Genomic DNA, 16,086 nt, shown 5'->3' with positions numbered 1-16,086 from the left:
TGTGTTTCTCTGGGAATTAGGACGACAAGAAACCTACCTTTTGTTAATCTCTCTTCTATTTTGTATTATCACATCAGTACTTCTACACCACAGAAGAGCACATCTAACACACACACACAAACACATTGACATTATGTGCACAAGGTCTACGCCACTTCAAAGGCTTCAGTCGGTGTACAAAGCTGCAAAATTGCAGGAGGAGGTTAAATTAGAAGGGGAGCACGGGTGCTGCTTGTTCTTCAGAGGGAGAGGAAGCACATTCGGAAGGACCTTTAATCTCCAACAATGCTGCTAAATTGAACACCCTGAGGGAATGACATCACATGGTTTGCTGTAGCGATATCACATTGCAAAATAGTAAATCCATTGCTGTCCCAGATCTTATTGTCCTCAGTGTGACAGAGGTCAAATTTCGGGATATTATAAGTTTGTCAGTGGGAGGTTTCTGGTAGGTGTTGTGTTGCTAATCCTAGCGAACAGAGGCACAACATAGGAGTTTAATTATGACATGATGTTGTTTCATCATTTCATTGAGAGATTGTCCAACAAATTCTTTCAGATATTTTATCAGTTTGGGTTTAGTATTTATCTAGTTCAAAAGTAACCCTAAACGCTGCTGTTAAAACTTCTGTGAGGAGTTTTTCACTGGTTTGGAAACAGACTGAAATCAATACGGATGCTCTTTTATACAAATGCAACCAAATCATCAGGTATAGGATTTTATTCAAGTATGCCTTTGGTCATTTGCCTCCATTGATAGGACAGCTGAGAGAGACAGGAAACTTTGGTTGGGGAGAGCGAGGATCGACGTGCAGCAAAGGACTGAGGCTGATTCCGCAGACGAGCGCAGCCTCTGCTCATGTTGGGCTGCCTCTGGGTCAGTCAGGTCAGGCAAACAGCCCTTGTTTACATTTTGAACAAAACAAGTTCAGACAGTAAATTAACATAAAGGTAAAGAAAGTTAAACAGCCTCATTATCATTGTTGGACTTTAATGTGAAACCCAAACACGTTGACCAAGTGATCTGGTGAAAAGTTAAAGGGGATCAGGATGACAGGGGTTTTTTTGGGTTGTTGGCAGACATCAATTACACCAGAGCCAGATATGCAAAGCAATACCATGAACCGCTCTTTTCCACAGGGGGTTGCAATAAATCAACTCAAAATAAAAGATCCTCACAGAGGCCATAACTGACTCGTATATGTGTCTGCTGGTGGTGCACAAAAACTCGTTTGGAATTAAATGTATTGCTCTGGAGAACAGGAGAATATATTGTACAATTCAAAAGGTGTTTTTTTTTGTGGTAAACTTTATACATTTATACATATACAACATAAGAGCGTTTATACATTTTAAATATGTGTAAATGTTATTCTGAATGCTCTGTGTAAGCCAGGTCAAACACAAAAACCTTTAATGATGTTTATAGGCTTTAGGGCCTAATCCACAAGTATTGTTGCTGCTTGCATGCACTTAATAGTCTTCAAAATCAAAACATAAAGTATCTCTGGGTAATGTTTGGTGTAAATTGTAACCTTTCAAAAAAAAAAAAAAAAAAAGCTGCGCTCCTCCAGCACCTCAGCTTAACTCATCATCTCTGTCTTTGTGACAGCCTATAATTGCAGACTTTTTAAGCAGCCCTGGAGATGTGTTGTAGATAAGCTGTCCAGCTTAACACAGGGAAGGCTTCTCCGTGGTTTCCTTTAGGCACGGCGTTCCCGAAGGCGGCAGGTTTCACGTGAAGTATCAGGTTTCAAAGATGTTGTTCAAAACACATAGAGTAAGATGACTGATTTATGGTGCAATAAGCTGGAAAGACTTAATGTGAAAAATAAGATCCATATTTAAGCTTGTTGTGTATTTTAGTGGCATGCTTTTTAAGCTAAAGTTGTCCCATGAGATCATGAAAGACAACTTGAGGACAAATGGTTTTTGATGTGATTGGTCATTACAGCGTTTAAAATAGGCCAACTTTTTAATTACAGTAAACACCAGCAGAAGTAAATACCCCGTCATCTGATACCATCTCGGGTAGAGTAAACCCCCCCCCCCCCCCCCCCCCCCCCCCCCCCCCTTTCATTAACACTTAACAGTAAATTCAGGTAATGAAGCTGTAGCCCTGAGGTCCCTCTGTCTCAAAACTCATCAAGAATGACAATAGAGCCGATTTCTACTCTGGGAAAAACATTAACACAATATGCAACAGAGGGATTTTCAGGTAGGATTGGGTAAAAAAAATGCCAGCAGCCAGATTAATTCTGGTTTATCCACATTTTAAGATGGACAACTTCCTCCGGTAATGATTGTGTATTGTCAGATCTGCAGCAGAATGTGGAGAGCTTGCTTTAGCGGGACTCATCAAGTGGCGTCCTTTGACGTTGAAGCTGGTTTATTGAATGCAACCTGCAACGCTCCAAACAAAACAATAAAAGCTCCGAGACATTCAAAGTGGAGAAGAGACAAAGAATGTGAGTTTAATGAAAACCTTTTTGAAAGTGATTAGTGATAGCGAGAGCTCCTCAGGCAGGTTGTTTTAAAGGCCCAAAGAGGTGGGTGACCTTTGGACTTTTACCTCGAAAGACAAAAAGTCATGACATCTCCACTTCAAAGTCAGAGGCCAGAGAAGATACAATCAATGAAACCTGCGAATCAAGTTTAGAAAAAGGTAGCGCAGAAGTGTTGAATGGAAACTTACAGTCAGATACTTTTAATGACGACATGAATTTTGACAAGTTATCATTTGCACGTCACTTTTTAACCATCGCTTGAACTAAACTGTGTGCTCCATTTTCTCTGTTCTTGCTCTTTGCTGCTCTAACACCGGACACTTCCACACTGTGGGATAAAGAAAGGTTTCAATTATGTTGTCTCAATCAAACCATACAGCGTGCAAGTATGACCCCAGAGAGTTCACATCCTGTTTCAGACATGTAAATACATACAGGACACAACAACAACTTTTTCAAGGTTAAATTTGCACTGTGGTGTTTCAGGCATTTGTGGACAGTTACAAGATGACTCATTAGCGCCTCTTAAAAAATCTAACAGGGCGACAGTGGCCGGCTCTAAAACAACTGGGAATTGCACAGCTTAAATTTTCTTAATGACCTCTGTTATGAAGTTCATAGAAAAGGCTTTAAAGATGAGGAGTTGTAAAAACCCACAGTTTTAGCCAAGTGAAATATTGATCAGCATGTTTCACCACACATGACTTCATCATACAAGCTGCAGTCTGACACATCAGGTTGTAAGAACAGCACATACGAAATCAGCAAGCTTTGTCATTTTGTTATAGAAACAGATACATTAAGTGACAATAATTAATTTAGAAATACACACTCAAAGCCTCCATTCTATTACAGACGTTTAGCAACATATTTGTTCTTGTTGGCAAAATGTATGAAGGACATAGTTTAGGATGAACTCTAAATGAAGCAAGTATAACAATAACTCATGGAAAAGTTATTGACCTTTTAGCGTTTGGAAAATAAAAACGACAAAAACCAATAAATGTGTTTTCTCATTCTAGTACAGTATTTTATATATTTTATATTTAATTTGTTTGTGATAGAATTTTGAATACAAGATTGCTTGCCTATAATCACAACATTAACAATTAGATAATTATAATCACAGTTGGATAAGATAAACCACACAAAGAGACATCACATTGTTAAACACCGAGGCATGTTTTCAACCTTTTCCTCCTGCAGATTAAAGATAAAAAAGACCTGGCGCTTCATCAGATTTAAGAACCTCAACGTCCATTCAAAAGAGAAACACAGATTCAGCTCTGCAGCTCACATGAACACCTCAGCTTCAACATGTGCTAATTACCTAACACGAACTCTGTGGTCATAATGCCATCCCTCCCGATCCCTCCTTAAACAATGAGCTGTAAAGTGAGCGGAGCCGCGAACACATGTCTGCCCTCAGACGCTGTGATGGGCAGCATGACATTAGACAAACAAGTCGCAGCTTATAGCTGCAATTATCCGTTCTTATGCTTTTGTCTATGTTTGAAATCAAAATACCTCTTTGATGAACATCTGATGAGTAATAAGTGATGGCACGAACGTTGTGCAGTCTTGTTCCTTTTGTTCACAGAGATGCTGATGAGTTGCACAAATCCTGCTCCTTCAAAGTTATTCATGAGGCTCAAACAAGTTTGTCAAACTAAATGAAAAAGCTCTGCTACAAGTATTGGCAGCAAATTGGATGTATGTTGATGTTGGATAGATTCTTGAAACTGAGGAACTGGAGATAGTTCCCCTGCCCAATTTACAGGTATACACAGAATAGGTGAAGAGATGAGAGATGTGGGGAGTTGCGAGTGGGGTCGAGACTTGATGTCGAACCGGAAACCAATGCATCAAGGACTTGCCTCAGTCACCTGTTCTATCGACTGATCGAAACCTGCTCCAATAAAATATTTTGGTTCTTGTCAATAACCACCATCTCTTACACTGCATTTTGCCAGGTTTGTTATGTGGTAAAATCATGTTCGGGGAATATAGAACATAGAAAAGGATCAGAGGCGTGATCAGAGGAGTAATGTTGTAAAACAGACAGAGCTATTGGCTGGATGAAGGAATAAAATACGTAGGTTTCAGATAAATCAGCTCTATCATCAGTGAAGTCTATATATTAGTCAGTGGACAATTGATACGTAAAGAAAAGACACGTTTGTTGAAAAATGCAAACTCAAACTCCAGTGTTCTTGGTGAAATTCCTCTTTGTTATTTCACCATCTGAAAAAATAACCTTGAAAATGTGTTTTTTAAATTATTATTCTATAGGACGTAGCCTTCGTTTATTAAAGCAATACCCATTGCTAAAGCTTCAGAAACAATACTTGTTTTAGTATTGGATAAAGGTCTGAACATCATGCTGTCCTTTTAGGAATGAAAGCGGGGGGGGGGGCTGTTATTTGTGTTTTTAGTCATTGTCACTGAAAGAAAGAGGAAACGTGACTTGTGCATGTTCTATTGTCATTTCCTTTTATAAAAACAATGACCGTGCCTTCCTTTATTGTTCTAGGGCCGATCAGAACATCTGTGTTGTGGGAGGGATAACTCAGAATACTCTTATTCTCACTGTACTCATGTTTAAAATATTTCAGAATTACTCATCCAGAGATTATAAATCATATGACTAAGATTTTACTTTCTCCAAAACACAACATGGTCTTCATGGAGATACATTTTAAGACTTTGACAGAAGTATCAACCGATCCCAATGAGTCACAGACCAGTTTGCCATCCCAAGAAAGTTTTGACTTTCAATAAACTCCCTTTCTGGACAGGCACGTTTAAACAGAAACACAAAAAGTTGCAACACTTTTTAAAGTTACACACATGACTGAGACTCAGAGCGTTTTTTGATGTGCTGCTAAGAAATTTGAATCAAAATGTGAATTAATTGAAAAGATCCTTCCTTTGGTTCTCTTGTATTTTCTGACAGGATTAAACATTGTTTGCATTTCCATCTGTCCAACAGTTGTGAGCAAGTATCTCAACGTTGCATGACTCTTTGCTGTGGAAAATGGAAAACAAAGCTGTTTACACTACTTGTCCGAGCTCAATATGTTTGCAGACATTATGAATAACTACTGTATAGAAGTACACAATTAATTTGTGATGGTCTTATTTTCTTTTGAAGGTACTAGAAAGCCATCGTGAATAGCTTCAGGAGTCATAGCCGGCTGAAAATGAATTTGCAGAAAATCATTGTTTCCCTTAAATTAATTGAATTGGTTTCAGCAGCCTCCCCTTCCAATCCACCCATCATACTGTATCTATAACTATTCTTTAACCAGTTACACCTGTCACTCTGGGAACACTGTGTGCTTTTCTTGACTGATGCTGGAACTAAAAACGCTTTCAGCACAAGAAGACGCCCACAGATCATAAAATCCCCAAACTGGACAATGAAGCTTGAGTTGTTAAAATCTTTTATAGTGAAATACCCCTGCCTGTTCTCTCAACCAACAGAAGTCAAACATTTACTGACCCTAAAAATACACGCTTTCTGCCGATTGTATAATTACATGGCGCGGGTAGCGGGGATGTTGGCGTGTAACGTGATGCCGCTTTGTGTGTTTGTGAAGGGAAGGGGTTGCGGAAAAGGGGAGGGAGATGAGGCGGGGGAGTTTTGGTACAATATAATTAAATAGGATGGCTTTCACAGAGCTCAACTTGTTATTGTCTTTAAAACCACAAAAAGATGGCATGTAAAAATAGATCTGCGGCAGAGGCTTTTTCTCCTTCTTTAAATGTATATTTTAGAAAGTTTTGATGAATGAATTCTGCTTTGAGGTGGTGACATTGATCAGCATCTTGAATGAAGGCCTCAGTGTGCCCTCAATCGAGTTTTTGTTCCTGCACATACCACTTGCATGTATGTCCGCTGTTAACCTGTCAACACAATAAATCCGCTCTCTTGAAATGGTCCTGAAAAAACTTCAGGTAAACCTTGAACCGTTGGTGTTCCCTGAGTTTAACCCCAGTTTGGCCAGTGCCACATTTTTTTTTTTTTGACTTATGCAATTCCATCCAAGAGGTATTTTATTGAAGTGGTTGCCTATTTGCCCGCACATTAAACGCCTGAGGAATGCGTCCCTCGGTTTGCTGAGGTTGTTTTGATGTGCATTCAAAAAGCCTGTGTGTGCAGAAGGAGCTTATTCACAGCTCACAGGGACTCAATGGCTTCATTTGTCCTTGAAGGTAAACACTCACAGAGGAGGCCCTCAAATATGGCCTTTTCAAATGCCAAGGCCCCCTCGGCTCTCCGTCTTATTTGACAATGAACAAATTCCTATTCAAAAGCACTTACTGTGCGATAGCGCGGCATTGTGGTGCCATCAGCACACCTGAGTTAATGAATGAACCACTGTTGAACAAAGCTTGTTTACAGATTAACCACACTGTAACAGGACATCTATGTTTGACATAATGAAGTCAGTCCAAAATAAAGATGTTTGCAGTGGATTAAAAAAATTCTGTTCTGATGTATTGTCTGGGTGTTCTGTTTGTTTACACAGACAAGATTCGAGCCCCTCTATCAACACCATGCTGCCGTTCAAAATTAATTCTTGTGGATGGATTCAAAGCAAATGTGTACTGTGTGTGTGTGTGTGTGTGTGTGTGTGTGTGTGTGTGTGTTTTAAAGTTTCCTGAATAATTTACACAAAATCTTTCCTCTAAGAGTCATGTGTAAACAGTTGACCTGTTACTTTTAGTGAATGAGTGTCAAAGGATCAGATTGTACCGATAGATTGACAGCCCATATGACCAATCAGAGAGCTAGAACAGGCAGCGAGGTTTTGACATGCTGTTTGTGTAGGATCAAGTTAGGTTGACAACTCCCAGGATATAGTTACACAGAGTCTGAAAGCGTCATGGCAACAGCAGACGTGCCAGTTTGATGTGTCCCCTCCAGTCTTGATAAATGTAAACTGCAAACTTCCAGCTTCCTGGGAATAATTGTTATGATATAGCTTGAGTGTGTGTGTGTGTGTGTGTGTGTGTGTGTGTGTGTGTGTGTGTGTGTGTGTGTGTCTGCACTCTTCCGCTTGTGGGAGTTTTCAAAGGAGACTTTATTGACACTTGCTCAAAGCTCAGTCCCACTTTAAACCAAACGTTTGTGCTTGACCATTGGAACAAACAGTTTGAGAACATAATATGTGAGCTCAGCTCGGTTGTGTGTAACCAATTCACTGAGTGAATACAGAGTGACTTGACATTTCACCACATTTATACAATCATCACTTGTACACACGACCTTAGCCGACAGTTTCAAACAGTATTAACTGGTTAGTGGTATAGTTGTACACACTTCCTTGCGAGAGAACCACAGCTCACGGCCAAATCTTCATGCTGCTATCGACTCTGAAACTATTCTACACTATGTTAAGGTGGAAAACGTATTGTTGCTTTAGTAGTTCAAACTGTCTCCATTTATACTTACTACTCATTCTCTTCTGTTGACTTGCTGACTAGTTTTGGATTTCTTCAACAAATAGTCACGACTGACTCAGGCTCCGTAGCTTACTGGATATTTAGTTTTCTTTTTGAATATTTATTTTTAACCATAAGGGAATTTTACAGATACATTTTTATCTTTTCATTTTTGATCTTCCAAATTCCTTGTGTTTTTATCTGAAATATCTTTTGTTACCTTGGTGACCAAAAGTTAAATACGCCCCTGCATCGCACACATGCCAAATGCTTAAGCACACAAATGGTTGGCATCTCCACTGGCATGGAAAGCAAAAAAAAAAACATTAGGTTGGATATAATCATAGAATCTGCAGCACAGAATTAAACACTTAAAAACAACAAACACAACGCACAACAGTAAAGCCTTCCTGAATTCACGTCAAATACCAGAGACAATGTCTGGATCAGATTGTCAAAATACCGAGACACCACAACACTTTTTACCCTGCAGGTTCCCAGCTTGGTGCAATGAGTCATCAGCGCCACAGTCTATCCCAGGATGCACCACGTGGGCACGCAGCATTCTCAGGTGAGGTGTGTGTGTTAGATTGTCTGTCATGTCTTTCAGTGCACAACTACACACAGGTGGCCTTTGTGGAATTCTGACATTTCACTCTGTCAACGCAAGAAATACAAAATAACTTTGGCTCCAACATCAACAGCGAAGAAAGTTTCAGACAGTGAATGTGTGAAGATGACTTCGAGAAAGGCCGCACATTCCCATCACAACTGTAAACTTCCACTCTTTATTTGATTATTGGTGCAGCCAAGCGACGTCCCACACACGCCAACACACCCATACTTTAGATAAAGGAAGTGTACTCTTGCATGACTAAAACACTCCGCAAACATGATTTAAAGCATCTGACTGACTGTAGTTCCAGCACCAAGCAACCAGACAGGTTGACAGGGTGCGTTTGTTATCACACATGCTTTCATATAAAAGAGAGAATCCTCATTGAACACAAAAAACATGAATGGAGTTTGGCATGCATGTATAAGTTACTGTATTGTCAAAACCTTGTTTTTTCTTCTAAATAATGCTGCTTCAATTTTGTTTTAAGATAAGTGTTGCTCACGTTTTCATTTTTACCTCTGGTTTTATTTCCATGACTTGCTGATTTCAAGATGTGCCTGTTTAACTGCTAAATGCTCCATTGTGTTTAGCAACTAACGGCTAGCTTTGAAAAATCTAATTAATTAGGGCCTGTGTCGCTAAGTGTGTCTTTGTTTCGACTGGCACCATCTATTTTCAATACAAATCCAAAGCAGTTCAATGTTCACAGCAACAAGCATCCGCAGCACAAACCTCCCCTCAGTGTCAGCTGGTTTGTTGTCGCTGCACCCACAGTTGAAAACCGTTCAACTTTTAAAAATGGATTACAGGAGGAGACTTTTTTTTTTCAATAAGTGTCAAACACCTTTTTTGTTTGTCTGTTTTTGTTTGGCTCATCTGGATGGAAAATTTCCTGTAGCACATTCTGTGAATTTGGCAAACACCTGTCTCTACTTGGACCAGCACCAAAGTTATTTGGCAGCTAATTTTGTGCTGCTTTCTGATAAGGTCAAATGAACTCAGTGAATGGAAATCTTTTGCTGTTACAACAATGCTGCTGTCTTACCCTGGTATGAATCGAAAGGTAATCCCTGATGAGATTTTTGTTAAGATGAACAAACTGTTTGTTTTGTTCTTTCTTGGAACTTGCTGAGCTTTTCTCCTCAGTTTTCGATTGCTCCACTGACCTGCACAAAACAAAGAGAAAGAAAACGCCTGCGTAGCCACTCCATCAGCATTGTTTCAGCTCACCCCATCAGCGTGCAAATCATGTAAATTGCAGAGAAGGGTGGGTGCGTATGCTGTAATTTCAATGGAATATGTGTGCTTAAATTAGAGCACGGCGTGGTTAGGGGGGGCGAACGAACTGAGGCGCTGGGGCCGGTGGCTGGTGATTGGCTGCATGTTGGGCTAACAGACAGGGCCTTTCCACTGGTCGTGACGGGCGGTTCTGATGTGGCGGACCACGCAGTTCTGATGACGGGGTTGCATGTGTTCCTTGACCCTGACCATAATGGACAACTTTTACCCGCCGGAAGAAAATTACAGCCCCTCAGGAATGTTGCTGTTATTATTTTTCCTTCTTCTTCCTATAAAATAGAAGAGGACTTTTCAACGTGTAAGCAATCATAAAACCATCTCAGCAAAGAGGGAAATGGACTTTTTTGTCATTGTAGTCCATGTAAGCGGGTTTTATATGACAAAGAGGGAGTCCAGACGAGTTTATGGGGATGTTCTACTAAATTAGACATATTTGTCCAATTTGTTCCTCTGCAAGCCCCCCGACTACCTCACTACCACAGCTGAAATGTAGAAGTCTATCTTTCCAGAGGAGAGGATGTCGAAAAACGTGCCATGTGAGTTTGCGCTAACAACAGCATACATGTTATTTATTCAGAGGGAACACATGCTTTAAGACTTTCCCACACCAGCTTCTAACAATACAACTCAAACACTTTAACTTCTCTTGTGGGAGCAGAGCGAGTTTAACTCCCCCCCTTAGATTTAAATCATCCTTAAAATATATATCTCCTGGAGGATCCCTCCAAACCAACCTGTGCACGCTGGTAAAACGAAAAGTGACTCACTAAAGTCCTTATAAACTGAAATTGCTTGATATATTTGGCTCGAGTCACCCGGGTAAATTTAACGGGGTCTGTAAGAAGTTAAATAGAATAACCACATGGGTCAACACTAAAAGTGAGGCTGGTTTGGCTCTAGAGAGGGTCCAGCATCTGCTTAAAAGCTAAGAGCTGAACACAAATGGGAAAACTCTGGCGCACTCTCAGCCTCCTTTTGGAAAGTGGAGCCCGAACAGAAAACTAAACAGGTGGCAGAGCTGAGCTGATTCATCCTTTGGAAGTGAAACTCCTCATTAGGATTTAGGTGAGGAGACTCTGTTCGACCTCGAGACACAAACACGTTTTTTTTTAAAGTTCTTTGCTCCTGTTTTTGAAGTGTGGAGATAAAGATCAGTGGGATTAGCACAGCTTGAATTCAGATGACTCTGAAAGTCTTTTAGGGAGTAATGGTGGTGGGGGGGGACCCTTCAATGATCATATCTGTTGTTGAGGATCAAAGGAGAGAGGCCTTAAAGCCCTGAGGGATGCTGTTGCCTCTTGTTGCTCCTCACCTCACTTCACCTGTCCCGTCAGGTGTGTAAGTGTAGGACAGGGCTGGGGGGAGATATTCAAGCTTATTATGTGACAGAAGAGAGAAAGGAAGAAGAATTCCCTTCAGTCTTTAAACATTTTGCACAGTGTTAAGATAATGAAAGGCGTCCCGCAGGCACATCCGGATCTGTCGCCTAAATGAGGTGGTTGTTTAAATCCTGGTGTAATTTTTTGGGAATGCTTGGGAATGTTGTCGTATGGATCACGCTTCCTTACTGTACAGTACTACCACCAAGGTCGTAATGTACTTTTTATTGTTTACTTCTTTTTACTTTATTTAGAATTTTGTTTGCAATATCATTTTGGTTTTAATGAGTTTTGGTTGTCGTTGATGGTTTTATTTTATTATATTTTTTTTAATTCTTACGAATAAGCTGCTTTCAAAAGTGCAGTCATGCAAATGGCAAACCTTCAGACAGACAGCCCATGCCACTGAATAAAAGACAGACAAATGTTATTCTACATGTAACAACATAACTGACCAACAAAAGGTTGAACACACTGGTGAGCAGAATATGGTGCAGCTTCAGCACATGCACCAAGATGTTAACTATCACATTACTGACATTTCTGCTTGATTGCAGTGACTTTTTTTTAATTGTCTTGCTGTGCACGTGCCTCCTCCCAGTAATTACGGTAAATGTTACGGTTAATTCACTTTAAGTTTAAAAATCTAATACAGATTCAGGATGGGTTTTTTTTTAAATAATAAAAATGTTTTTCATTGCAGTTTTCTTTATTTTGTTAGTTGCCACTGACTTTTATAACCTTGACTATTAAATGGCTTTTTTAAAGGTCTAATCTTAAAACACTTTCAGTGAAATAAATGACTGTTGCATATTTATAATATGCAACATAATGCAGTTTGAGCCTGTGGCCCAGAGATGTAAGCCTTTTGATTCCAAGTAAGTGACATGATTAGGTGTCAAGTCGCCTTCCCCTAAACAAGTATTGACCTTTAGATGTGTTCTTAGATTATTAGTATTAAGTGACACATATTTTCCAAGTACATTTTATCAGGTAATGCAGCGAGGAGCAGGAATTATTTTACCAAATCTGGGTAACAAATACGATACATTAAATTAGTATTGTTCTTCATGCACCAACAAAGATAATGTTTTACTAAAGTGTGTTTTTTTTTCTCACTAGTTTTTATCTGATGAAGGCAAAAGGAAAACAGTGTGTCTCAAGACAAGCTTTCATAACGGTGAGATTATTCAGCATGTTATAACTCTTAAAGCTGCATCTTAACTAGCTTACTGAGTTATGCATTTTCTTTTTTTCCTTGATGATTTTGTCAGTAAGTATGTTAGATAGAAACCGGCACCTGGAAGCTGAGAGACTGATTTTCCCAGGTTTATAGCGCAGTGACTCAAACATACATGTCCTGTTCCCGCATTATCTGCCACTGGAATTTTGTTATTAATTTCCCGTCTGTTATGATCAGAAACCAACAGTGAACTTAATGAGAGGTCCCTGGTGTATTACTTTAAAACAATAAGTTTAGCATCGAGGAAGCACATCCTTCTTTCACAGTAACTCATGAAACAGGAAAAGCAATGTTAAATTTCCAAACTGTTGAAATGTTGCATGGAAACCTTCTTCTGCAATTGTTTCCTGTTCGCACATTTGGAGCTGCAGTCTTTGATTCAGACTTGTAATTTATCGCTTCAGTGCCTCGTGATCTCCTGTGGGCATGACAGTAAATTGCCCCTCAGTGTAGATGTAGAGATAGAGATCACAGTCGCTGCGCTACAACCTTAGTTTTGGTATGCTGACGGATGGCTGCCGAAGCTTTTTTCTTTTAAACCTGTTGGGGCTGAGAGTCAAGAAGTCAATTAACTTGGGGTGAAAAGGTCAATTTAAGGATATTTTACCTGGCATGGTTTTAGTCTCTAATATAGTTCCATTCTTTAACACATTTTGTGAAGACAATGTATATTCTTGTTTTCTGGATTTGTTTGATTTGAGATTCTGATGTGAGCCACACTGGTTGTTTTTTTACTTTTCTTGATTTCTATTTTCACTGCAAATAGTCCCCCCCTAAGAGAAGGTAAGATTCTGCCAAGAGCAAAATAGAAATCCAACTCGAAACTGCAGTGAAGTTTTCTTTAGTGTAATGTACAAGCACCTTCAGGGGCAACAAGAAGCCATACATCTGTACTTTATTTCATAACAGCAGGTGTGTGCGTTTCCACTTTAAAATCTCAATCAGAGAATATTGTGGTTGTTATTGCATTTGGCCTGGTTATCAATTTGAGCACAGTGACGACTCAAGTGACTATTCTCTAATACTATTAGAGTGTTTTGAAGTTTGTAATTTTCATAAACATGTTAGTTTGACTGAAATCGTACTCAGTCAAATGTCTCAAAGTCAGACGATGACACTTTGATGATGTGGCTGAGGATCGATTAACTCTTGCACGTCTATGGTTCAACTTTGGAAGTCAGATGGAATTAGTGTTCAGAAACAATATCTAGAAGGATATTGTTAACTGTACTTGCATTTAGGTGTTTGAAGACATACAGTAGCCTACAGTTAAATTGGTTAAGAGGTTAAGATTTTAAATGGTTTTAAATCCAACTTCAGCCCTTCGCTGCATGTCTCTCTCTCTCCCTCCAACATTTCCTGTCTCTCTTCAGCTGTCATATCCAGTAAAGGTAAAAGGTGACTGGTTTAACCCCATTTTACTTTCCACACACACACACACTGTTTTCCTGCATCCAGCCCAAACCTGCTGAAACACTAATGGATGGAAACCACTGCCCTTCCTACAACAGCATCCAGTCTCGGCACCTACAGAATCTGAAAATCAATGCAGACATAAACATGTCAACATTTTTAGAACTAATAATGCTGGTGTTTTAGCAGGTGTCATTTTTACAGTGTGGAGCCAAACAACCCAACAGTGATGAACGGCATGGAGGAGCAGACTAAATATGTAAAAGCTGTGTACTTAAGGATCAAAGTATTGTCTAGAGAATAGTCTCCTCTTCTTCTTTTCAACGTGATTACATACTACATGCTACTGTGAGTTTGCTCACATTTACCACTTTGCTGTGGTAAATGTACACAAAGGCTTTTTGGCCTGCATGCTGTATAGCACTTAGTCTGAATCTGATCTGATGCCAGCTATAAAGGCCTTAAAAAAACTCTGGAGGATAGATGAATATTCAGACTGGGATCTCGCTACTCGCTTCTGTATGTCATATAAACTGTTTGAAGGAGAGTTTCACAATCTGCTAAAAACTAAAGGCATGCTTGAGTAAGTAAACCTTTTGCATTTACGTCTAAGGATGCCTAAGCTGTTAATAACATATATATCTTAAGTGTTTTTCCATTGAGTAATGTGTGGTGTTACAATAGCTACTAGGCCATAAATCAGCCACAGTAATTACAGACAATAACCTGTTTAATTGCTGTGAGGTGGGCGAAGGTTGTATCTCGCTGTCTGCACAGCTAATACATCATTTACACATTAATCAACGTTGGATGCAGTCTGCAGGGGCCGCACCTCCTACAAAGACAGGAGTTACTTCATCAGACTGGGATATGAAGACACACTGAAAGTCTAACCAAAGAGAATAAGCTAATCTTATCAATCATGTTGAAGATTAACAATAAGCGCCCTTCTTAAACGTGTGTTTATTTTTGGATTGTATGTATGTTTCTAAAATGTAAATGCTGCAGGATGTTTGAACCCTTTATGCTCTTTGTCTTATGCACGAGCACACAGTAAGCTAACCACGTGTGCAACCACCCTACCCCTAATCATAAATAAGGGGGAGCCTTCGAAGCGACCCCATCATTGCACCAGTGAAATACATACCCATCAAACAAGCTATTTCTGGTCTGAACTTCTTCATGTGGTTGATTTTCTATTTTTGCCTCAGCCTTGACTTTTAACTGAAGGATATTGTATACCCTGACCGAACTCGAAATTGCAAATTATATGAGGGGAATCATGTGCAGATAGGATGAATCACAGTAGGTTATCATAACCAGCACAAAGTCAAACACAAGTCGTGCTGAACGCGTCCTCAAACCCCTGTCCCGAGGCTGCATCCCAAAGGTTTATTTTTACTCAGCTGTGAATGGTTATGGCAGCAAACCGACATATGGCTGTAAGATTGAGTGGTCTTTGTGGAAAATGGGGACGGAAATTATAGAGGGGGAGAGCTGGTGTCACACTGGCCTCTCATTCCTCCTCTTCTCGTCAAACTGATTGGATAAATACACAAGGTTTCCCTGCGACCGGGAAACAGTAACAGGATGAGGACAGTGGTCGCGTGCATCACCTGCATTTACAGCAGGAGGGTTTATATTGAACTTTTCATCCAGACAGTTTACAATGTAGGCCTGCTCTCTCACAGCAGTTCAGCACGCTGGAAGGAAACTTTGTTTTGTGAGGCTGTAAAACACGGCACTGTCCCATAAAATCATGATGTGATGGACAGCAACTCAAATACCGAAACGCTCGTAGTGTGACATGGTTTCTTTTAAAAGTCCAAAAAGTTTAAATCAAGTTCAGTTTGAGGGTTTAATATGTAGGTGAGAAAAAAGGGACACATCTTTGAATGGGGTTTAGTTAGAATGAAGTTCAGAGTCAGAATTACATAAGATAAACTAATAACAAGAGCTTCCCTTGGACTAACAGTCACAGTCCGACAGGTTTAAAGCCAAATCCTCCTGATCTCCGCTGTTTAGATTCCTCTTTTTATGTCTCCTTTCTTTGATCCTTTTATGTTGGGAAATATATCGCTCAGACTTTGGCTACATTGCCTGCATTTTAATGTTGCTCTCATTTCAAAACATTTCATAAGAAGATTTGTGGAGCTAACATTATTGTAACTCTTC

Source organism: Symphodus melops (assembly GCF_947650265.1).
Source record: "Symphodus melops genome assembly, chromosome: 7".
In the NCBI taxonomy this organism is placed as follows: domain Eukaryota; kingdom Metazoa; phylum Chordata; class Actinopteri; order Labriformes; family Labridae; genus Symphodus; species Symphodus melops.
This window is presented reverse-complemented; position numbering follows the sequence as displayed.